The following is a 26197-nucleotide window of genomic DNA, read 5'->3' as shown; positions in this document are numbered from 1 at the left end:
AGGGGGCAGGATTGCAGTTTGAGATTGATAAACAAATGGTCAAAGAACACCTAATTTCCTTGAATGAGTTCAAATCCCCAGGGCCCGATGAACTGCATCCAAGAGTAATGAAGGAGCTAGCGGAAGAACTCTCAGAACCTTTGTCTATTATCTTTGCAAAATCATGGAAGACGGGTGAGGTGCCGGACGACTGGAGGAGGGCTAACGTTGTCCCTATCTTCAAAAAGGGCAAAAAGGAGGAACCTGGGAACTACAGACCAGTCAGCCTGACATCCATCCCTGGGAAAATTCTGGAGCAGATTATAAAGAAGTCAATCTGTAAACACCTTGAAATCAATGCAGTGATTACTAGAAGCCAACATGGATTTGTCAGGAACAAATCCTGTCAGACTAATTTGATCTCATTTTTTGATAGGATAACCTCCCTTGTGGACTGTGGGAATGCTGTGGATGTCATATATCTTGACTTCAGCAAAGCTTTTGACAAAGTACCACATGACATTCTGATTAACAAACTAGCTAAAAGTGGGCTAGATGGAACAACTATTAGGTGGATCCACAGTTGGCTACAGAATCGGACTCAAAGAGTACTTATCAATGGAACCTTCTCAAACTGGGGAGAGGCAACGAGTGGGGTGCCGCAGGGCTCAGTCCTGGGCCCAGTGCTCTTCAACATTTTTATTAATGATTTGGACGAGGAGGTGCAGGGAACGCTGATCAAATTTGCAGATGACACCAAATTGGGTGGGATAGCTAATACCCTGGAAGACAGAAACAAACTTCAAAGTGATCTTGATAGGCTGGAGTGCTGGGCTGAAAACAACAGAATGAAATTTAATAGGGATAAATGCCAAGTTCTACATTTAGGGAATAGAAACCAAATGCACAGTTACAAGATGGGGGACACTTGGCTCAGCAATACTACAAATGAGAAAGATCTTGGAATTGTTGTAGATCACAAGCTGAATATGAGCCAACAGTGTGATATGGCTGCAAGAAAGGCAAATGCTATTTTGGGCTGCATTAATAGAAGTATAGCTTCCAAATCACGTGAGGTACTGGTTCCTCTCTATTCGGCCCTGGTTAGGCCTCATCTAGAGTATTGCGTCCAGTTCTGGGCTCCACAATTCAAGAAGGACGCAGACAAGCTGGAGCGTGTTCAGAAGAGGGCAACGAGGATGATCAGAGGTCTAGAAACAAAGCCCTATGAAGAGAGACTGAAAGAACTGGGCATGTTTAGCCTGGAGAAGAGAAGATTGAGGGGAGACATGATAGCACTCTTCAAATACTTAAAAGGTTGTCACACAGAGGAGGGCCAGGATCTCCTCTCGATTCTCCCAGAGTGCAGGACACGGAATAACGGGCTCAAGTTAAAGGAAGCCAGATTCCGGCTGGACATCAGGAAAAACTTCCTGACTGTTAGAGCAGTGCGACAGTGGAATCAGCTACCTAGGGAGGTTGTGGGCTCTCCCACACTAGAGGCATTCAAGAGGCAGCTGGACAACCATCTGTCAGGGATGCTTTAGGGTAGATTCCTGCATTGAGCAGGGGGTTGGACTCGATGGCCTTGTAGGCCCCTTCCAACTCTGCTATTCTATGATTCTATGATTCAATAATGCAGAACAAAATCAATTATAGTAAACACACACACACACTCACGTAAATCAGCAGATAACATAGGTTAAAACACAACATTCAAAAAGCCTGGGACGACAAAAAGGGTTTCTCCTGGCATCCAAAAGATAGCAAAATGGATACCAGCAGAGCCTTCCTTAGACGGGACTCATCAAAAGTTTTCACTTTGTTTTGTGATAGTCTGTGCAGTCTGTAAAACAATTATCAGCTAGAACTTGAACTCAGATTTGATTCTCAGAGTGTGAAACTGTGGGACTGGAGGGATTTCAAAGAAGGCAAATACAGTCATAATGGGCATTGGAGAAATTCCAATAAGAAGAGAAATTGAGATGCCTGAATTTCTTTTCACTGAAGCAACATCTGTTGTGCTAAACAAACAACAGTGGGAGCTTCAATAAAAATAAAAGATGTGAAATTCAAAAGAAATAGCTGTGGAAATACACCTTATACATTTTTTTTTAAAAAAAATGGAATTATAACTATCAAAAATTGCTGAGTCCAAACAAATATGTGTGAATTGGATGCAGAGACACTAGTATATTGTGAGTGTTCAGGTTTAGGGTAAAGCCCAGGACTGGGTTTTGGATATGTAGTTGTACACCAAAATGTGTCATGTTCAAAATGGGTTGACATTTGTGCTGGTTAAGACAACATTGTGCTAATTTTCCACAGGAAGGGCTGTGTACTTATGGGTATTTTTGAATGCTCTCAGTTATAGTATGACATGAAACCTACTATTTTACTTGAAGATAACAGATTTAACTGCAGATTAGATTGGATTAGATGTAATTTCTTTGCTGTCTTTCCACAAAGGAAATTGTGTTCGAGGCCACTCCCAATATGCATAAGAAGAGCTGTGCTGGATCAGGCTAAATGCCTACCTAGTTTTGGGATGTGAGAGTTAGCAAAATCTGAGCTTGTCTAAATTTTCATTTTTCCATCTCAAATCTCCCACCATTCAGCTTCATTAGATGACCCTGTTGGGCATATTGCAACCAAGTCTGCAAATTAGTGGAAGGGGTCAGTGTTGCAGTTAGTTAATGCATGGAAATTTAGATCAAAGCCAGCCTTACGATCTCTATAGTATACAATGTGTTTTAGTGTTATTACTTCCTTTTACTCCTCCCCTTCCTCCCTCCCACCCCTTTCTCTCTCTCTCTCTCTCTCTCTCTCTCTCTCTGCCCTCCTCCATTGCTGGGAGCAGATGTGTTTGCTGTCCCACTCCTGCTGATGTGATCGAGTACAAAATGGACTGAACAAACTTGTTTCAAATTCTACTCTGTACCTGCATTGTACATGCAACAATATTTGTGTGTAAAATGTTTTCTTTTCTTCACTGTAGAAGTGTTTGGTCTCCTTTATTGTGCTAGGATAGCCTCTGTGCATGTGAGAGTGGTAAATGCTCATTCTGTTTTGCCTTTTTGTTTTTTTCTCTGGTAACTGCCTTTTTAACAGGAGGCATCATTACTAAATAATCTCATCAGACCCTGGTTTCTTGTACTATATGAGTGAGGGAGAAAAACCTGTTTATCCACTTTCTCATGCCATTCATAATTTTGTACACCTAAATCATGTTCTAAGGTAAAAAGCAGCAGACACTATAAGCCTCTTCTCACAGGGGAGTTGCTCCAGCCCCTTGATCATTTTGGCTTCCCAATTCTGCAAGATTTTTTTTTAAAAACAGTCACAGCAATGCATAAAAATAATCAATAAGAATCAATAACAATACATTTCAAACATAATATCAGCATTTCCATAATATTTGGTCTTGAAAACAATTGCTCCAACATTTGAATAATTAAAACATAGAATGTATGTTTATAAGAAAGACCTGGTTGATTTTATTTCATATGAAAGAAAGAGATAACAATGGCATGATCAGGACAAAATGACCAAAAACCCATTAGTTTTAGTGGGTGAATTAAGCTCCTGTTTAAGTCACTCCCATAGAAATCATCTTAAAAATATGTTACCTTGCTGGAAACATACTTGAGTTTATATCAGTTTGATCCTAGTGTTGATTCTAGTGCTGGTCAAAATATCCTTTGGAAGAAGACAGTATATACAGGAAAACTGAAAGAAGCTTTCAACAGTTCCTAACAATGCTTGAAAAGCAAAGTCATCCCAAGTCTTCTTTAGTGCACCTTCTGGCTGTAATAACCTGGCCAAAACAGAATACTAATTTTTCATGGATGTTTTACTAATCACACCCATGCTATCTTGGCTTGCACCCATATTCCTTTTTTTAAAAAATATATAGTCTTCCTTGGTAAATTTTATTTGTTCACTTTATCTAGCAAGACCATAGGTCAGATACCTCATAAATGAAAAGGCCGTGAAATATCAGGTAGTGGTGCGTAGGAGCAATCAAAGCAGCAGGTGATATTTTACTTCAGAGCTTACAGTCAAGATGATCCATCAAGCCCTGAGGCTTGTTACACTCCAGAGTTCCAGTATCGCTCTGAATTATGGGAGCTTACCAGTGACCTCTTTATAGTAATCATCTGACAATAAGTGAAATACCTGACCCTTACCACAGAGGCTTTCCAGTAATGGACAGTAAATCCTTTGAAACTGGTTGACATACACAAGCTTATTATCAGCCCAAAGACCTTCATCACTTGTTGTTTAACTGTTAAATAGCTTCCAGGTCCAACTAAGCACTTAAGAGTTACCATGTTTTGACACTTCGCATCAGAAGAATACTCATAAACACATTAATGTGTTTTGGACTTGTCCAACTAGCTGTCCCTGATAGAAGAATTCATTGCAGGCTTGGCCACAATAATTACTTCACCTTGAATCCTCCAACTTGCTACAGTTTTACACTAAGATGCATATTTACAATATCCCATGATATGGACTAGTGATGGGCAAGCTTACTCCAAGTGAATTTGTTATCTACTCAGTAACAAATTTGTTCCCGTGAGCTCCTTTAATATGAAATCTCATTCTGTATATACAAGGTTTTGCACATGCGCAGTATCAAGGTGTATCTCAAGAGCTGTGGTTTGGAATGGCATAGTGTGGCATGACATCATGTGTCACCATGTTATGCTCCCATTCTGATTGGTTGTTTTCATGTGGCCTGCCTGCATGATGATGTCATGTGATGTTTTCTTTCTATTGCTAATCACAAGCAAGAAGATGAATTCCACAGAATCCTCCTTATAGTAGAGCCAGATTTGTGGCAGCAATGAGGGAAGTAGCTAAGGAGATTGCTTCAAGTAGGTTTTTGAGGGCTCTAGGTGGTAGGACTGAAAATTTGGGGGTTTGTATACTATTTTACTGTACATGCTCTGAAGCTCATAATCAATTCAAACTTAATAGTGGATTTGGAATACATTAATCCAGGCTCACTACAAAGGTGAACATTATGAATGGAGGAGTTTTAACCAACAAGGTGACTAATTACAAAATTTGGCAGCATCACTAGTATGGACAGAAGGTACATCAGGCAGCCACCTTACAAAAGTTATGCATTCTGTCAATGTCTGGATGGGAGAATGCATTTATGCTGCCTTGAGTTCTATTATGAAAGGAAAATCGTATATAAATGTGCTATGAATCTATTATCAGCAAGGATCACTGCCTGAGCCCATTTTTTTTTTTTAAAGAAATAATAATGGTATGATCTCTTCCTCTTCCATGGTGCTAAAAGAGGCATATGCTAGATAAGCCCCCATCCAGGTAATGTCCAACCAGTGGAAGCAAGTGGTTCCTATGTCAGTGGGGCAGTGAACCCATTCTGGGCTTAAGTCAGAACCAGTCAGAACTCTAAAGAAGAAGGAGCCACAATGCAGGCTATAGAGATCCTAAGTAACTACAACACTTCCCCCTTCCTGTAACTTGCAGATGAGGTTGCAATATTCCAGCAGAATCATAGAGGAGGGTGGTACTTCCAGCCCTTCATGAAGACATGCAAGGTGGGATCCCAAAGTTCTATGCTTCCAAAAATAGCATCCAGGCTTCCCTCATCATTGTTCATCCCTGACTGTGGGATGCCCTGTGATGCCCTAGCACAACATGCCCCATAGCAGTGGGTTGAAGCATCCCATATATCCAGGCTTAATTCTGGGGACTAGAATTACTGGTGTTAGAGGTATCTGCAAATGCCCTAAGTTGTGCTAAAGGCCATCAACCATTCACACTTCCTTCCCCTGTAATACTCCAAACAACGCGCTTTGAATATGGTCTGTCTGCACTCATTGCTGTTATTCGATACTCCCCAATACCAGTCACACTAGAGATGCTAAAATTTGCACTAGAATAGCTTCCAGGTATGGCCAAGTTTAATTATAGCAGAAGAAAGCATTGCATATTTGAAAACCCAGGCTCCTGTGTTTGCACACCCTTTCGAAATATAATGATAAATTCCTCTTTCCTCTAAAGAAAACCCGCTATTCAGGGGGAGTCTCACATATATATGCTAGAGAGAAGGCGTCAAGTCAGCTCGTAGCAATTATTGACAATCGAGACAATAACCTGGGGGAAAGAGTCTCCATATATAAAGGTACAATCCTCCTAATTGGGTTTGCAAGGCAACAATGACAGAGCTGGCATTGTCTTTCACAGAATAAGTCCCTGACTGTGCATACAACAAATCCATAACGGCTGGAGCACCAAAGTCAGGATAATATGACGCTAATAAATGCAATCCGTTTTCAGCTGGTGATGGATTTTCTGTAGATTTTATCTCCTGGAAATACGGAAATGAGATGCAGCATGTTCCTTCCACTGAAGAGAGTAGAGGCTTGTGAATTCTGTGCCTCAAATATTTAAAAACCACTCTCACTTGCTGTTCTAGTCTGGTGATGCTATCAACTTCAACTGTCCTCAGACTCTCTGCCTCCCCCCACATATTTCCCAGTCACCCTCAAAATGAATTATAAGTAAATATCTTGTCCGCTTGGCACTTCAATAAGGTGGGCAACCTGCAGCCCCCAGGACCACATGCCCCCCCCCTTGGCCTAATTTCATGTGGCTCTCTCTCACTTCAAAGCCCTCTGCATTCAGTCAGTTCGGAGCTCTGGGAAGAGCGATCTGCCCCTTCCCTGACTTTATTCTGGCGCCAAGTAAAAACACAGCTTTTAAACAAAGACTTTAATGGTTAAATTCACCAAGCTCGCACATTGTTTTAACTGTTTTAATTGCTTTTAAATTCTATACTGGTTTTAGCTTGAGTAACGGTTTAATTTGTTCTTAACTGTGTATATTTATTGTTTTATATTGTATAATTTTATCTGTACACCGCCCTGAGATCCTAGTGATATAGGGAGGGATACAATTGTTTTAAATAAATAAATAAATTTGAGTGGAGGAATGGAAAATGGGCTGCTGAAGCCTTTTCACTCCTTTCCTGCTGAAAATCACCTTTCCCCAAACTGTTTTTCCTCTTGGGAGGAAAAGATACACTACACACACACACACAAACACCACACACACTGTGGATGGAAAAGCAGTTTGGAGAGCGAGTTTGAGCAGAAAAACAACTGGAGAAAAAAAGGGTTAACTATCCCCCCTTTCCCTCTTCCTCCTTACTCTTGCTGCTCTTCTGCTGCTGATCATGAGAACATAAGGGGAGTCCTTCTGGATCAGAGCAAAGGCCTATCTAGTGCAGCATTCTGTTCCCACAACAGCCAACCAGATGCCTATGGAGTGCAATAGCACCCTGCCACTCATATTCCCCTGCAAGTGGTATTCAGAGCGATAAGTGCCCCTGATACCAGAAGTACTTGATATGCCACTGATGGACTTATCCTTCGTGAATTGGTTTAATCCCCCTTTAAAACTGTCCATGCTGGAGGCCATCACTATAACCTGTGGTTGCTTCCCACCAAAATAAAAACATTATGTGTCTGCCAGCTAAAGACTGGTTTGGTCCTGAGCTAATGGGAGACTTATTATAGTTGGTAATCAGAGTGGAAGAAAATGCAAGGTTTGATGTGAGCAGTAGTGACGGAAATAAACTGCCCTGATGGCAGGAAATTATTTTCTGATGGTAAGAGTTCATTCTCTTTAAAAAAAAAATGCTGAGTGGGGTCTAATTCTGCAAATATCAATTGTTCTGACTAAAAAATCCACTGTCCCAGAAGTCCATTAAGTGTGATTACATTAGAAAGGGTGTCGCATCAGCTTGCACTGGTAGATTACCCAATTTTCTTCAGTACCGATGATTCATCAGCAACGTTATCAGCTGAGGGCATGATCTCACCTTCAGAGCGCAATGCAGCGACGGACTTCTCAAGATGCTGAGCAAATCCAGTCGTATTATTGGTCAGACTGAGTGTAGATGAATCCTATCATCACTACACAACTCCTCGCAATCGTGTGTTTGTCCTCTGGGATGCCCTTGTAGGGAATTCATGGTGGGAGTGGGGATGGGAAAGTGTGGCTGAGTACTGCTATTTTTTCAGAGGCATTTTGTAACCCCCTGAGTATTACTAGTGACATTTCCCCATGGGGAAAAGAGCCCATATGCCACTGTTCATGCTCAGACTAACACTTGATGTGGTGCTCTGAAGTGATGTGTGGGTGTTCTTGTAGGTTTGCTGCATCACCCTAGTAATATATTAGTTGCATACTCTTAGTACTGTGAAGTATTCTGTCATTCCCTTAAAGCAGGGGCTGGGGACAAGGGGCTCTCTGGATGTTGGAGGACTGCAGTTCCCACCATCCCTCACCAGCGGCTATGGTGGCCAGGGCTGGTGGAAATTGCAGTCCAACAACATCTGGAGGGTCACATGTGCCCCATCTCTGCCTTGTAGCATGTTGATTCACCTGGGGCAGGTTGCTCTGTTGGAACCTGTTATAGTACACAACTTCTGTTAACTGACCCTTGAGATTAGGTATCTCAATAACTGGGCCTGGCCTTTTAACAGGGGGTGAAGCAGGTGACTTCCTGTTCCCTTCCCAGCAAATTGCTCTCTCATGTGAATGATCAGTCTCAGCAAGGGAGGGAGGGGGGAAATGTTACCTCTCTATCTGCCCCAGGCTGCCCATTCTATTAGGCCAGGCAATCAAGAAAAAAGGGGTGGGAAGCGAAAAACTAGAACAACTAGGTGGGATCTACACCACTGTTTTAAAGTGGATTATAACAGTAGTGACAACTGTTGAGGCCCAGGACACGCTCCCTAGACAGTTTTCAAACCATTTTCAAAGTGTCATATCCTGCTTGGTGTAGATCTGGCCCCATTCTCAGATTGGAAAAGGGAGCAGGACTCAGGTGAATTAGAGAAAGAAGAATGGCACAATGCAAGAAGTAAGAAAACCGTAGGCGATGTCAGTGGAGACCGTAGCAAGTGAGAGAAGTGAGCATTATTGCTATTAGGACATAGCGGTATATATTGCAATGATACATTAAAAATATGCTGTAGCCAAAAATCACTTCTATAAACTGAATATGTGCACCGAATCCCAGTCCACTTCCATTAGAAAATTTCCTTAGGTGGTACTGATGAAGCAATGAAATGGGTTATAATCCAGTGACCCTGTCATCTCCTTCCCAGTCCACAATTGGAATAAGATTACCTGTGTTCATTTCCTTTATTGGCATTTTTGCTCCTTTTTATCTAGCTTTTATTTCTCTTTCTGCTATGCTCGCCTGTTTTTATTGTGTTGTGCTTTTTAATAGATTGTCTTTTTTAGAACAGCATATTCATTCATTCATTCATTCATTCATTCATTCAGGGGTTTATTATATCTCACCTTGCAACAAGGGTGGCTGGGAGGTCTGGCCTGGCAAGTGATATACATATACTATAAACAAACAATCATTCCCATTCCACAGAGCTGTACTTCAAACATCCTGACAGCTTTGCTGCCTGACTAGTTGGGATGTTAATGACCATTCTATAACCAGAACATTCTGTGCCATCACAGCAACTCAGCCAATCAGTGTCAGAGGCTTTATTGTCACAAGTGCAATACTACATATATAAAGTCTCCAAAAACTTCTTTAAATTCTGAAAATCTCTGCTGTCATAACATTTTGTGACTTATTCTAGCTGCCCTCACTTTTCTTCTTTCATAATAAAGCAAGAAGATGCTGCTTGTTTATTGTTAGTTGTGGGAAATCATCCAGTTCAAGGATAGCCTTCCGCCTATGAACACATCTTTGTGTTCATAGATCTCAAAGTTCTGCACATGCAGATGACAGAAGGATTCACTATCTTAACTACAAGCACCCAACTTTCTTCCCTCCTTTTGGCACAATAATGCTGATTACTGATTATTCAGAAGAAATTATGCTGGTTGATTTCTATTAATTATAAAAGCAAAGGGGTACTTTGTATATGCTGCAGAGCAAGAAATGTTGTGGGGTAAAATCATTCTTTGACAGCTTTTCAAAAGCCAACTAGCAATGGTCACTGACATTTAGCAAAATGGCCGGTGGCATCTCTGGCCTGGGAAGATCCTGGGACAAATTCCAAGATGCCAGCTCAACAGTTCAATGAGTCTGTCTAAAAGACCCCCAAGGACAATGCTGGGGAAAATATCTTTGCTGACTTGAGGACATTGTGATGCTGTGCATTAATTGTTAACTGAAAGGAGGGAAGTATACTACAGTGCACTTGGAATTACTAGCAGTGCAGTCTAGTCTAGTTTAATAATTTTTGAAATGAAACATTGTCCCGTATGAATGCAGAGCCTATTCTCAAGTGACCCCATGGGAGCATCAGGAGGTCATATTAATTAATTAATTAATTAATCAGTCAACTTAAGGATGGTTATAGACGTCCTATAGGACAGAAAGGACTTCTCAAGATAGCTTATAAAATTCATAAAACATACACAATTAAAAACCAATTAACAGCTTAATAATGAATAAAGCCAAACCATAGGACTAAAATCAACCAAATAGAAACATTTACATCAATCACACACTGAAACAATGTCAATCATGCTGCCCCATAAAACCTTTAGGGGCAGCATACAGAGAATAAATGCATCTTTACAGCTTTTCTGAAGAACTGTGAAGACGAAAGCCAGCTGGTAATGAGGTCCATCCATAAGTGTGATGCCACCAGTGAAAAAGCACTTTAAATTGACCTTGGAAATGCACCAGCAGCAGGTGTCACATGATCAGAGTTTTTTTTTTTTTGTACCCACCAGCATTTGGGCAGTGTCAGTGTGCACTGGCTGAAGTTTCCAACCTATCCTTAGAGGTAACCCCATGTAAAGCACATGATAGTTATCCAACCTAGGCATCACTAGTGCAAGGAACACTGAGGTAACATTCTCCCACCCCAGTTCAGGCTGCAGCTGGTTTACAACTCCAGTCTAAGGCCAGATCTACACTAAGCAGGATAAAACACTTTGAAAACATTTTGAAAACTGAATATGGAGTGTGTCCTGGGCCTCAACAGTTGTGAACCGCCCAGAGAGCTTCGGCTATTGGGCGGTATAGAAATGCAATAAATAAATAAATAAACAAACAAACAAGCTGTATACAGCAGCTTCCTATGTTCCTCTTCTGAGTTGATAGTGTGATCCTGTTTCCTAGCCCTCCCTCTGCTGCAGCCTGAAGGAATGACTTGATTTCTAAATGCCGGCAGTAGTCACAGGTCTGACTTCCTTCTGATACATTACTTTAACACCTTTCCCCACCTTCTTGTCCAGTCCACAATGCTATTTTCTTTGGGAGTAACTATTTTCTCCTACTGGAGATCAGTCTCCACCTTGCTACAAACTGGATGGCCAGTTGAAGCTGTCTTTCTCTCACATCTGGCAGCCTCCATCAGCTGCCGCCAATCAAGTGACCAGTAACGCCAGGAGGAGCAGAATATCGTAAACAGCAAAAGCCAAGTCGAAGCTGTCACCACTCGCAAAGATTTGTAGCTTGGGCCCTGTGACATCTGGCTGATAGATTTATGGCGTTGCACTCTCTGAAGTTGTCCATTCACATCTGGAGTCTAGACTTGCTGACTCTGTATGCTGGTCTTCAAGACATGAAGCAGTTCTGGCCTCCCTCCTTGACCTCCTTCTCCCTCCCTGTGCTTGGTGATTGTGTCATTGTGTTTTGTTTATTTCCCAACAGTTAGTTCTTCACTCTCATATGCTCTCCAATCCTTGTTGCAATGTTATAAGAAACTAGAACCTTGCCTCCTATGGCTCTATTTCCAACCCCTGTCCCTTGTCAATTACTATTTTGTCCCTATTTTACCTTTTTGGATAGATTCTGGAAACGTCCCTTGTTGGTGTGAATTGGTAGAGTTGCCGTTCTTCGTGTTTCCTTGGCCTCCTTCAGGTGTATAGAACAAGCATGGGCAGAAAATAGATCTCCAGAAGTTTTGGATTTCAACTCCGAACTTTCTGGTCGATTGGCCATGCTAACAGGGGCTTCTGGAAGTTTAAATCCAAAACATCTGGATATCTACCTTCTGCCCATCCCTGCTCTAGAAGTGAATAGATCTTCCATGTTGTTAGTTTTGACTTTTCTTCTTTTGCTGCTAGTTTAGTTCTCTTAATATGAACTACTGAATGGATTGTTTGTCGTGGTTATAAAGTTGATGTGATTGCTTAATCAATATCGTTAACTGACCAATTGGCATGTTTCATGTATTTAGATTTCGGATATGCTTTCAGTAAGCTGATAACTTTTGAACTGTCAGTGTTAACTTACAATGGTATAATGATTGTTTTATTATGTATTATAGCAATTGTGTTACTGTCGTTTTTAAATTGTCTACTTTCTTTGAATCACTCTGAGCACAATATATTTTTGGGAAATGTGGTATATATAAACTGACTAGGATTATTCTGTTTCTAAACATGCATGTAAATACATAAACACAGAGGGGCTATGTAGTTTACAGCCTCCCAATTTAGCAGATGAAGTTCATTTTGAATGAATGAGAGGATATTATAGGACAATTATGCTTTTCTAGTATATCTTTAGCTAAACTCCCTCATCATCCTTGCTCATTAATCAAATCAGTTCAGGACAAGCTATTGCAGAAGAAATGAAGACAACATTAAAGAAACAGAAGAAACTTCAGCTCAGCAAGTGTATTCCAAATGCTCCTATTTACCAAGGACTGGTAAATAGGAAGTGTACCAAGCATATTCCAAATGTTCCTGTTTACGGAGGATTGCCTCTATTTTCTAGTATCTGTTCATTGTACATCTGTCTCTATTTTGCCTTTGGGACATGTGTGCACACTTTTTTTAAAAAAAAAATTGTGATTGTGCATGTTCTCAAAATACATTACCTTCACTTTCACACATCTGCACAACACCCATCCACTGAGTAATTGTGACTAAGGCTGTAATCTGGGGCCAGCTTCAGGGTTTTGCAGGCCCTTGGGCAAGACACCCTCAGTGGCTTCCTCTCTCAGTGAATCAGCCTTCTCCCCACCATTGTTATTGCGCCTCATCCTCTAGTTCAACATTGTTACCTCCGCTTGCTCGACAAGCAGAGAGCCAGTGAGCAAAAAGGCCTTGGCATCTACTGCTCCTCCCCACAACCACTGTTGTCCAGGCTAGAGTGAGAGGCAGGGGAACAAGCAGATTGCCATGGTGAAGAGCAGGAGCAAACCTAGGGAGCTCTTGTCAGTGTGGGCCTGGGGTGTGGGCCCTCAGCAGTTGCCCAACCATGCTGTCAGCCTTGGCGGTAATCCTATGTTCCAGGAACCATAGGATATCATGGACTTCCCTCTCAGCAGGTGGAGTTCACATGCAGAGGAGGAGGTCCAGTTATGGAAAGGTCCACTCCCATCACTGCTCTTACAGCAGTTCCATTGTGAAGGGGCTTGGAATGGGGTGTAACGGCAAAGGCTGACGATCCCCCCCTCTCTCATACACACACACACACACACACACACACACCACAAAGCAGTACTGCAACACTGGGCATGGCTAGACGAGGGGGGTGTAAGGGGATGATCTCATGATTTTATGATAACAAGATTGTAACCCTTGTCTACACATGGCACACGATGTCCCAGGAGGAAGAGGATGTTGCGGCTGTCAATTTGTTTTTGTTTTTCAATCGGAGAGGAGCACAGGAGCGCTCATGTGCAAAATGTGAGTTTAATTTTTTTTTAAATAAATCCTGCTACCCTCACCCCACCCCTGATGGGCACAGAGCTCCTGAGGAGCTCCATGCCCTGTGCCCAGGTCCCGTCTCCTCGCGATTACTCACAAGGAGCCGGGATGAAAACGGGATGGCGGGCCACATGTTCTGTGGTCTCAGGATCATCCCAAGACCATGGAAAAATTGGAATTTATTGGTAGGGCAATATCGTCCCTCCATGCTCCTGGGATGCCTTGTGCGATCCCAGGATACCGCTCCATCTAGCCATGCCCTATGTCAGTCCTGAACCTGGCGTAGTCAACTTTCCTTCCATTGATGCCGATGGGAGGGACAATCTTTTCAAAAGGGCCATAGTGGAGAAAAGGGAAAGGGAAAAAACCCCAAACAGTTACTCCCTACTTCTACCACCCTGACTGCATTGAGTTAGTAGGACATAGGAAGTGACGAAGCTACACTGCGGGTTCTCCCTAACCAACTACCCACCTCAGGATTGCCCTGCCCAAGTGCTAACATTAAGCTCCAGACAGATCCTTTGTGAGATTATACAGTCTTGAGTTTAATACACGTGCACACCTTAGAAGAGCCACCCCCAACTTGGTGCCTCCAGATGTGTTGGACTGCAAGTCCCATCATCAATCAAGCGTGATGGCTCAGGATGATGGAAGTTGTAGCCCAACACACCTGGAAGGTCCTAGGTTAGAGAAGACTACAGTGTCACTGTCATCTCACTGTACCCGTGCAACAATCCTCAATGCAATTTAAGCTGGGGGATCACCAAGTGACTTGCCAGTGAGTGAAACTTACAATAAAGTAGGAGTTCGAACATTCCAGTCTCCTTGTAAAAAACGAACACTCTTCTCCATGGTACCATGCAATAGACTTAGATAAGGTGCACCCTCCAGGTATCAGTAAGGGGGGGGGGGTTGCCAGCACCCTTCAAAAGTTTGAGAGGGCTACCAAAGTTTTGCATCCCTGGAACGCAAGAGATTCAGGAATCTTACACTGGTATGCAAAATCTGGAGAGGCAAAAGTATGTAAGAATACTGAGATTGCATTGCATAAGAGTTACAAATGTGAATAATATTTTGCAGTACTATGGAAAACCAAACGGAGCACTAATACACACATACACTCATTTCAGATCAATAAAATATGATGGCACTGTGGCTGCATTCATGCACAGAACATTTCTCAGCAATATTAGCATTCTCTGTTCAGTATTCGGGGCGAGTGTGGATCAGACAGTCACAGGCAGCAGGAATCAGACAGAGTAAATAAGAGCAGAGAGAGGAGAAGGAGAATGGAAAACAGAATAGTTGCAATGACTGGAGCATGCCCATGAATTATTCAGACGCAAGGGGGAACAGAATTCTGGTTCTTTGCTTCAGTCTATTCATATGAGTGGATGATTTCTGAATACAACCCCACCTAAGAGTTATGACTTGTGCTACAGATAACCTTTCCAATTTCCTCGTTCTGCCATTTGTCTTTTTTAAAAAAGAAAGAAAACTCTTCTAATCCAAAATACCTTTTAATTATTTATGACATTCATTTTCAAAAACTCCAAGAAAGGGAGAGAGAGAGAGAGAGAGAGAGAGAGAGAGAGAGAGAGAGAGAGAGAGAACGAATGAACATAGGAAGAACCATGCTGGATCAGACCAAGGGCCCACCTAGTCCAGCATTCTGTTCACCCAATGGCCAACCAGCTACCCACGGGAAACTCACAAACGGGACAAACAAGCAAGCAAGAGCAAACCACTATACACAAATGAGGTGGTGTGGATGCATAGACAAGTAACTTTGCATAATATTTTTGAGTCCAGGGTTACAAGATAAGGGGAAAGCTAGAAGAAAAATACATTTTCTTAACCAAAGGGAAAGTGGGGATTTGCGGAACTTTGTTTTGTTAGATGTACTGTGCCAAGCCGAATGCTCTTCTGTCACTGGCTCCTTTATCAGAGTTGACAGCTTGTGCAGTTTTTCTGTATTTACAGTTACTACAATATCACTGTTCATTTCATTCCCCACATTAGCTTCTTTGAATGATGCAGACTCTTGAAGTGTATTTTATTAACTACTGCCTCAGTCTATTCAGTACATGCCTCAGGCAAGGAAGGGCCATAAAGTAATGTTTGTTTTTACCTAGAGCAACCCAAAATGGTCTCTCATTTCTTGAGAACATAAGTGCCATGCTTAGGGTGACCATATGCAAAGGAGGACAGGGCTCCTGTATCTTGAACAGTGGAAATTTCTGCAGGTGTCATTTGTATATATGGGGAATCGGGGGAAATTCCCTCTTCATCGTAGCAGTTAAAGCTGCAGGTGTCCTGCCCTCTTTTAAATCTGGTCACTCTAGTATAGCTCCTGCACTTTAACTGTTGTGATGAAGAGGGAATTTCACCAGGTTCTCCATATATACAAATGACACCTGCTGAAATTCCCTTTTCTATCCAATTCTATACAGGAGCCCTGTCCTCCTTTTCATATGGCCACCCTAGCCATGCTTAGGGTGACCATATAAAAAGGAGGACAGGGCTCCTGTATCTTTAACCATTGTATTGAAAAGGGAATTTCAGCAGGTGTCATTTGTATATATGGAGAACCTGGGGGAATTTCCTCTTCATCACAACAGTTAAAGCTGCAGTGCCCTGCCCTCTTTTAAATCTGGTCACTCTAGTATAGCTCCTGCAGCTTTAACTGTGGTGATGAAGAGGGAATTTCACCAGGTTCTCCATATATACAAATGACAGCTGCTGAAATTCCCTTTTCTATGCAACTGTTAAAGATACAGGAGCCCTGTCCTCCTTTTCATATGGTCACCCTAGCCATGCTGGATCATCTAGTCCAGCACTCTGTTCACACAGTGGCCAACCAGCTGAAAACCAGGGACCAACAAAGCAGGACATGGTGCGATAGCACCCTCCCACCCATTTCCCCCAGCAACTGGTGCACACAGGCTTACTGCCTTGGATACTGAAATTTCGATTTTCAGGTCAAAAGTACTCCTTAAGGCGGAGGGAATATTTTCCCAAGTAGCTGTCAATTCAGAGAACTTTTTCAATCCTGTTTGCTGTCATTCTCCCTATCCACTGATGTTTTGCCAGATTTGTCCACAGCTCATGGCTTCTGTCTTCTCCCCAGAATGATCCCAGCCCAACTGGCCAAATGCTAACACCACTGAGGGCAAAAAGAAAGAAAAAAAGAAAAAAGCACATTCAAAGTGAAGGCAACGCTTCCTGTATTACACACATGTGTGATCCTAGCTACCCAGGGTCACATAATGAATGTGATAAGATCACAATAGTATGTAACCAATCAGATTTGGCTAAGTGCTAATATCACTGAGGTAAATGAAGCCCATTCACAGTGAGGGCAATCCATCCTGAATAGTTGAAACATTACATCCCCCTTGAAGCAATCACAGAGAAATCATTCCCCTCCCCCCCAAAACTGGGATGCTTTTCAATGCTGATGCAAATAGGCTTAGGCCTATTTTTATCTCATCTATAAGGTGCATTAAACATTTAGTTCATTGCAGTAATAAAAGTCAGTTGAGCTCCGTTTTACCATTCGCTATCAGAACCACAGTAGAAAATATGTCAGCACAGGATAGGTTAGAGAACACAGATTCTGCCCCCCCCTCCCTTCTATCAAGTTCAGCGTGTCATTAAAAGAGAGCAAACACAGACACTTTAGCTGCTCTACTGGTTATTCTCACAGGAAAGGAAATTAAAAAAGATGATCATTGCAGGGTTGAATAGAATGTAAATACACTAATAATTTCACAATAATACACTGTACGTGACATCTGTCGTAATGTCACCTGAATTCATCATGAGCCGTGTTCTTTCAATGAATATTCAGCATCTGCTAAGCAGGATACGCCTTTGTGTAAATATTGTATCACACAACTGGGTGTCATTGATACTGGAAGCATGCTGCAAGGTGCTCAGCAGCCACATGCTCCACTCGCACATTACAGCGATGGTCCTGTAAGCACCAAATCAAACAAGAGGAACTGGAATAGCCAGGATTACACTGCTGCAGCTCACGATGCATAAGCCACTCTAATGAAAATTATTTGTTATTGAAACAGTCGTTGGGCTGACCAAATTTGGCAAATGTGTATGGACAGTTGGCCACAAAAATGGGCTCTAGCTGAAAGTAGGGTGCTACTATTAATCCCAATTTGGCCCACTCCATCCCTTGGGACCATCTATTCCTTCTGCTTCAGAAACCTCCGTAGCTTCATTTGCATCCACACCCTAAGCCCCTGCCTCTTGCCCCTCTCCTCCTTACCATATTCTTGCCCCTGCCCCCTTTACATCTTTATAGCCCTATCAGTGAGAAACCCATCAATTGGTAGACGTGGGTACGGTAACATTGCCTAGATTAGTCTTCCCCAGCCTGGTGCCCTACAGATGTGTTAGATTGCAACTCCCATCATTCCCAACCAGAATGGTCATTAGTCATGAGCACTGTGGTCCAATGCAATTGGAGGGCACCAGGTTGGGGAAGGCTGGCCTAGAGAATGAGGTTACTGCATTCTTGCCTAATGAACAGAATTGGGAGTTGTTGTTGTTGTTGCTGGGTGTACAACTATGTATGGAAAGGAGATGTGGAAGACTGGGATTGATGTGTAAGAGTTACTGGTCCTGCTTGCGAAAGCAGAATAAACATTGAGATACTGGTTAAAGGGTGGGTTAAAAATATTCTAAATAAATGAATTATGTTCCCCAATGCTGCAGTTTCTATCATCATCATCATCATCATCATCAAATTTATTTCTTACCCGCCTCTCCATTTTGATCGAGGCGGGGAACAACAACAAGCGATAAAATACAAAAAACTGAATTAAAACATAATATACATTGTTAAATATCCTAAAACATTCTAAAAACGTCTTTAAAAATTCCACTGGATATGTGGGAGGCTCTCTCCCAAGAGAAAGATTTCAGTCAGGTTCTCCAAGCTGCTCCCCCGCCCAGCCATACTGGTCAGTTACCAAAGAGTGTTTCCCTCACCAAACACAAATTTAAAACTCCACAAAGAAAACAACACCTGGGGAAGCAATATGGAATGGAATGGAGAAGCAAGGTATGGGGAAAGGATACAGCACCGCTTCCCTCAGAAGTGAATTTTCTTAGGGAAAACTTCATGTGCATAGTGTGTAGTTCTCTTTGTGGCATGGAGTTGAAGCGATTGTGGTGGTCATTTGGAGCAGGCCTTGTTCAGGTTTGCATGGTCTGGTTTTCAGGACTGGCCCTGTTCAGACAACACGCTAAGCCATGATGGTTAAGCGTTTTGAGCTAAACACTATGGCTTAGTGTGTTGTGTAACCTACGACTTAATATGTCATGTGAACCATTCCTATCCACATAACTACGGTTTAAAACATGCTCAGTAATCACTTGCTGCAAAAGGGTTAGCAGCCTAACCATGGCTTAGTGTGTCCTCTGAACAGGCCCAAAGTTTACCATTTCTTGAAGTTTGAGGTTGAAAACACGTGTAAGCTTTTTCTCTCTCTCCTGGCTCTAGTGTTCTTTCAGCTCTCTTTCTCCTCAGCATCTCTTCCTCCTCCTCTATCACCAACTGACTTTTCTTCAGCCCCTTTCCAAACATTCTGTGCCCGTCCTTTCATTGGGCCACCACTCTGAAAGCTCACAGGAGTAAGCATTATTACATGCGCATATATACACTATGTCACATGTTACATTACATGTACAGCGTGGGGCATATACATCAACCTCTCTTTTGCCTCATCCCCCGCTTGTCTCCCTTCCTGAGCTGCCCAAAGCTCAAGCTTTGGACTTTTCCAAAGTTTCGAAATTTTCTGCACTTCTACACTGCTCAAGTTTCAGTTTAAAGCAAAAATGAGCAAAATCATCATCATAATAGTATTTCTATACTGCCTTTCTGGGCGACTTACAAAAAGTTCAAAACTCATAAACCATAATAAAAAAACACAGCAAAACATTGAAAACAACCTTAAAACTGTAACAACCATTTTAAAAGCTGAGTTAAAAAGGTGTGTCTTGACACATACACTCACCATCCCTGAACACAGAGAAAGTGGGGACCAATCACAACTCCACATGGAGTGCATTCCAGAGTTTGGGAGCCACACAGCAACACAATACTTGTTGAAATGTGGGCCTAACAGGGGTGGAGGAGGAGGGCCTGTGGGCTCTGTTTCAGGCAGAAAAGTGTTCCAGTGTCACCACTTGGCTTTATTATTTGATGTACCCTAGCTTGTCTTTTGCTTTAAATGCACTTCATAGGCCTGTTTGCTTTGGGCTCATAAAGCATCTTATACAACTGATGCCACAATAAAATATAATTCCAGTAACTAATGAGAAGCATTGCCTTTGGCTAGAATACATTGCCATTTAAGACAATTGATCCTTTATAGATTTGGTCATTTTGACCTCACCTTAGCAAAAAATCCTATTGACCACAATGAAATCTGGTCATTGTAACAATTAAGGATTATAGGATTAAACCCAATAGGGTGGCATCTCTCTCTCTCTCTCTGTGTGTGTGTTTAAGTCTTACAGCCACAATAGTACAGTTCAGCCTGACAGATGGGGTCACATTTCACTGTTCTACCATTACTCAAGGACTTCTAAAGGCAACAAATATGACATACAGATGGAAGCTGTAGCATAACCCAAATCCTTTAGGAGGATTATCACTGTTATCTCACCTGGCATTGGAGAATTACATGTAATATAGACATATAAATGGCTTAGTTTACAATCCTATGCACATTTAGACAGAAAAGAAGTCCTACAATTCCCAGCATGCTAGAGGGATGCTGGCAGTGGTGGAACATTTTTCTGTTTAAACATGCATTGAATGCTTAGAAAGAAAGAATATGTTAAAAAGATATAAGAGAAAACACACAACAACTCTTGGTCTTCTGTGGTTTTACAAAATATGCACTGAACTTTTGAATCTGGTCTTGAGGGATATTTAGAACAGGATTTAAAGGAAGAATTTTCTATAACACACCAACACTGATTAATCTCTATGTATACTGAACTACATATAGTCTGGCTAGAAAACTTTGATGACATTGTTCTGTATTCTTTTTAACTGATTCAAATGTTGTGTAAAAATGTGTGATTCGTGTTCAAAAATCATTAATTGCTAAAACAATCACCTGTACAATATATTACAGCAATCTGAGAACAAAGTTAGATTGTGGTCCTCTGAATTGCTGTGTCTCGGATTAAAATGGAGAGAATCTAAGCACAGGTTTAGAGGTTTGAAAAATAGCCATGCTGGGTGGACTCAACAAGGATTGCAAGGATTACTAAGAAAATGTAGATGTAGCATTAGGAAAAGTGCTCCTCCTCCTCCTCCTCCTCCTCTTCTTCATCATCATCATCATCTTCACCTTCAGTATTTTTCTTTGCACTGCATTGGTTTGGACAATACAGGGCAATGCAAATTTATTAAAAGTGAAGACCACTATCATGGGAATTATCTGATAAAGGAGAAGAACTCAGATGTAATTATTCATTTATATTTAAGGTTGCCAGTCCCCTGCCCCTAGCAATATTCCAGTGCCTTTAGCGGTTTCAAGACAGCCATAAAATCAACAGGCAAAGCTTTTCAAAGCATGCAGTGGTGCCAAAATCTTCACCTGCTTATTTTCTGCATGTGTTACCATGCTAAAAGGTACAGCAGACTTGCCACAGAAAGAAAGAAATGCTACCCTTTACAGCCGCCACAATAGAGGCTCCAGAAATTATGTATTCCCCCCATACATTATTAATTCAGTGCATTATTATATTATGTTATGACCAGCCTTCCCCTACCTGATGCCATTTAGAAGTGTTAGACTACAACTCCCATCATCACCCAGCCAGCACTTGTCATTGGCTCTTCTATCTGGGGATGATGGGGTTGTAGTACAACACATCTAGACAGCACTAAGTTGGGAAAGGCTGACACGAGATAAGAATACAAATCAGGATCAAGGTGAAATGATCTGCTTATGTGGTACCATGAGTTAGGGGTACATGATGGCAGGAATTGGTCAATAATGATTGTACAACTCCTTCTCATTTATTCCTGCCTACTTGAAAGAGGTGTGGGCCTCCACATGCAAGCATCTAGTGATGTGCCTGCAGAACTGAATGTAAGGTCAAATGGTGAGAAGGAGGAAACTCTGGGCTCATCTACACCAAGCAGATATTCCATTATGAAAGTGGTATGAAATCAGTATATAAAAGGCAGGAGCCACACTACTGCTTTATAGTGGTATTGAAGTGCACTGACAACTGTTGGGACTCATTGACACATGCCATACACGATTTTCATACCGCTTTCATAGTGCCAAATCCTGCTTGGTGTAGATGTGTCATGGGCCCCAACAGTTGTAAGTGCACTTCAGTACTACTATAAAGCAGTAGTGTGGCTCCTGCCTTTATATACTGCTTTCATACCGCTTTCATAGTGGAATATCCTGCTTGGTGTAGATGAGCCCTCTGTGTAGTTATGGACATTGTGACTGCATGGATTGCCTGAGGGGAACTTTTGCCTTGCCATTTGCAGGCATCACATTAGTGTGGATGTGGCATACTTTCTTGGAGTCCACCCACCCGCATGGACAGCTGCTCAGCAGAGCATCAGACTTCTGCTGGCGAAAGAGGTCCACGTGCCAGACTAGCTACAGCTCTGAAATGTTATTGTTCAGGTGGACAAATGGAGAAACATTTTGTCTCATTGAGCATCTACATATACAGTTGCAGTTGTTCTCAGTACCATGTTCTTTAGGTGTGTGTGTGTAAAGCCAATAAGTTGAGGAAAATAAAATAAGCTCTAGGCATCCAAAACAAAGCCTTGTGGGTCATAGGCAACCATTGACCAAGTGGTTGACTCCAGAGTTTATGTAGCCAAAACACACAGAATTGACCACAGAATTCATGGGAATACATTTGGTTGTATCTAATGTTAGTCTAACTTAAGTCCCATTCATTTTAATAAGCAAGAACGACATTGGATACAGCCCATTGAGTTAGATCCAGATTCAGTCATGCCTAGAGTAGATCCACTGAAATCAAATAGTGACTAACTTAAGACCCATTGATTTCACTGGGTCTACTTTAAGTTTAACTAAATATGGATTCAACTCTTGATTACCTAATTGCTTGACTCCATACTTAAACTATAGTGGTATTATCATCCTGCCAAGGCCAGATCTGCACTTCATGACATACAGTTATCATCCCATCATGGTAACATTTTATCCCTCTTGCGTATTTATACCTCGTAGCACACACAATGGCATCTGTTGTGGTAGTTTGCAAAATACGGAGTAAAAAGTGGGAAATAAAAGCAGTATATGGAGTGTGTAATGTGCCCCAACAGTTATCAGTGCACTTCAGTACCAATAGAAAGCAGTAATGTAGATCTGCCCAAATGTTAAGGACAATTTTACCACATCAAGAGCAAAATGTGGCAAAATGTGTAGGGAAATGGTTACCGTCAACATCCCTCTGACACATTTCATGTATACCTAAAATTCCTGCTGCTTCTGAATACATAAATCTTTCCTACAGAGGAACTTTTAAAGCCATTTCAGCATCTCCATACTCCCTGTTTTTGTGAAGTTATAAAATTTGTCTTTTATTAGTCCATAAAAGCTATGTTTGGACAGCGAGTGAAATAAAAATTAATGCTTCTTATTAACAGCCCAATGCACAGAACAAGCGCCTCTTCTGTTCATTTATTTAAATACTCTGAATGCCTGCCTGCTGATAGTAAAACTCCTTCCTAACTCATCAGCTTTCCACTGTGAGCCATGGATTTACATCTATGAAGTGACTAAAACCAACCAACACATAAAGCCATAAAGAAGCCCTCTTGTAAAGTGCAAATCCAATAGACAACAGTGTCATTAAAAACATTGCCCCACTTAAGTTTTTGAAAATGCTGAAAAAGGTACATTTTGTCACATTTAACTGAAAATGTCACCATAAAGCAACCAAGGAACTATCTCAATTGTATCCACATATAGAGCATTGATTGGAGCTATCATAATTTAATACGTAGCTTAGCTAAATTACATAGAATTAGGGCAAACAGCATGTCAAAGCAAGAAAACATCTAAATAAGCCTCTCAGGACAACCAAATAAATAAAAAAATAAAACCCTGAAGTCATCTTCAACTGAGAACAAGGAAATAATCGGGAAAGGAGGTAGCTCAGTAGTAAAGCATGTTATTTGTTTGTTTGTTTATTACATTTATATCCTATTTTCCTCCTTTTGCAAGGAACTAGGGATGTCATGGGAGCCTGAGAGGGAGGTGGAGTCTGTCCAACTCTGCCCTGCTTGGCGTCCTGGACCCCATTAGCCAAGCTGCCACACACTTACTGTACCCATTTGCCAAGTACCTTGTTGTCCACCAGCACCCATCAGCCACCTGACCCCTCAGTGAGCTACCATTTTGCATTAAAATGGTGGCTTGGGTTTTCAGAAATGTAATGTTATATAAATGATATCCTGAAAGGAGCCATTTATACAACATTACAGTCATAAATGTTACAGTCACAACCACCATGTGTGCAACATTACATTTCTGAGAAACCCTGACCCACCATTTTTATGCAAAATGGTGGCTCACTAAGGAGACAGGTGGCCTGGCAGCACTTGCTAGATGCTCGCTGAGCCATCCATGTAGTGCAGCATGCAGATGCTCGGTGAGCTCATGTAGTGCAGCATGTAGTTTGGCAAGCGCCTGGCAAGAACAGATGGAAACGAGTCCGTCCATCCATCCCTGTAAGGAATCCAAGCCGGCTTACATGATCTTCCTGTACATTTTATCCTCACAACAACTACGTGAGATGGGTTAGGCCGAGAGTCAATGACTGGTCCAAAGCCATCTAGTGAGCTTCATGGCCAAGTGGGAATTAGAACCTAGTCCAACACTCTAGTCACTACAGCATAATGGCTCTCTGTCTGGTGGAAGGTCCCTAGTGCAGTTAGGCAATTTCATACTCTAGACTTAATAGTCCGGGGAGGGGGCAAGTTTAGATAATAATGTGGATTGCTTCACTTGCTTCAAAATGTGGCAATCTGGCCCTGCTGCATTTGGGGAGTGGAAGGCTGGATTATGGCTCCAAAGTTCTGCTCTCATGGCACTATGACAGATCTTCTCTCTCCCTCCCTCCCTCCTGCCTTCCTCTTCCTTCCCATGTGGTCAGCTGCTAGAGAAGGTGCCGGATGCTTTTGCCAGAGATCTGAACTGACTGCATGCATGGGAATTTTGAAATTAGGTTGAGGGCACCATGAAATTAGGCCAAGGGCCTCAGGTTGCCTCAACCTGCACTACTGCCTTGGCTGCTTTCCTGGCATGTCTGCTGGGGAGTTGGTGGGGGGATATCTCAAATATCAAGGCTGAGGAAAAACTTCTGTTTGGGAATCAAAGTGCCCCCACCAGTCAGAATAAGGCATACTGAAATAGACCGAAGGCAGTTTCTTATTATCATGACCTTTGACATTTCAATAGTGAATGACCAATTACCAATCTTCTGTATATTTACCTAACTTTCAGCATTTAGTTTTGCTTGTTGAGAATTCAATTGTCTCATGAATTATGTGAAAAAAGGCAAATTAGGGTGTTTTCATATTTGGTCATGTCCCCACAAGGCATTAAGAGGGTACATTCTTCTGTTGTTGCCTGGCAACCCAACGGAGGCTTTATCATCTTCATTTCTGCATATTTTTGGAGGTACCCAGTCCTTAGATTAAAAATTCTCCACAAAACTTCCAACCGTTTTTTTGGGTAGTACAAAGGAAGAGCCCTAAAAATCCTAGTCAGTGTAAGAATTTCTTCATGTAAAGAAATTTGTAATCTTTGTAAACCACCCAGAGAGCTTTGGCTATGAGGCGGTATATAAATGTAATAAATAATAATAATGGAAAGGACATTCACTGTATGAGTGTTTACTGAGTGATGGTTCAGTCAGAGGGAATTATTGATGATTTAAATTGTGACCATGAAAAATGTGATACAAGAATATTTCTTTGGTCTACAACCTGCTGCAAGTTCCATCAGAATGTAATAACCTGGAGCCATGATACCGATGTTGCAATCATAAGCATTCATCTCAAGTCCCAATTGTCAGTCAATTTATATATTTTTCATCAGCTTTGGTCAACGAAGCCAAGCTGTTGATCTGCAAAATGCCACCTTTGTCGCTCTAGACACAAGGTATGCCCATCTCTTATCGGATGCTATGCACTTACAAGGTGTCAATCAACAAGTGCCTTTTATGGTAACCAACGGTATTGGCTGTGGCATGTGAAAATGAAGCCTTTCTTGATACTTTCACTGCTCATGGAAAAGACTGCATGTTATAGGAATCAACCTATCTTGTGTTTGCAAATAAATAAATACATGTGTGCCATCTATATGGCCAAGCTTTATCACCAAATGTAATGATCCCTGATGATGCAATGCACAACATATTACAACTTCATTTCTCAAGCAGAAAAGGCCGCTAACACATG

This window comes from Elgaria multicarinata, chromosome 7 (genome assembly GCF_023053635.1).
Source record: "Elgaria multicarinata webbii isolate HBS135686 ecotype San Diego chromosome 7, rElgMul1.1.pri, whole genome shotgun sequence".
NCBI lineage: Eukaryota > Metazoa > Chordata > Lepidosauria > Squamata > Anguidae > Elgaria > Elgaria multicarinata.
This window is presented reverse-complemented; position numbering follows the sequence as displayed.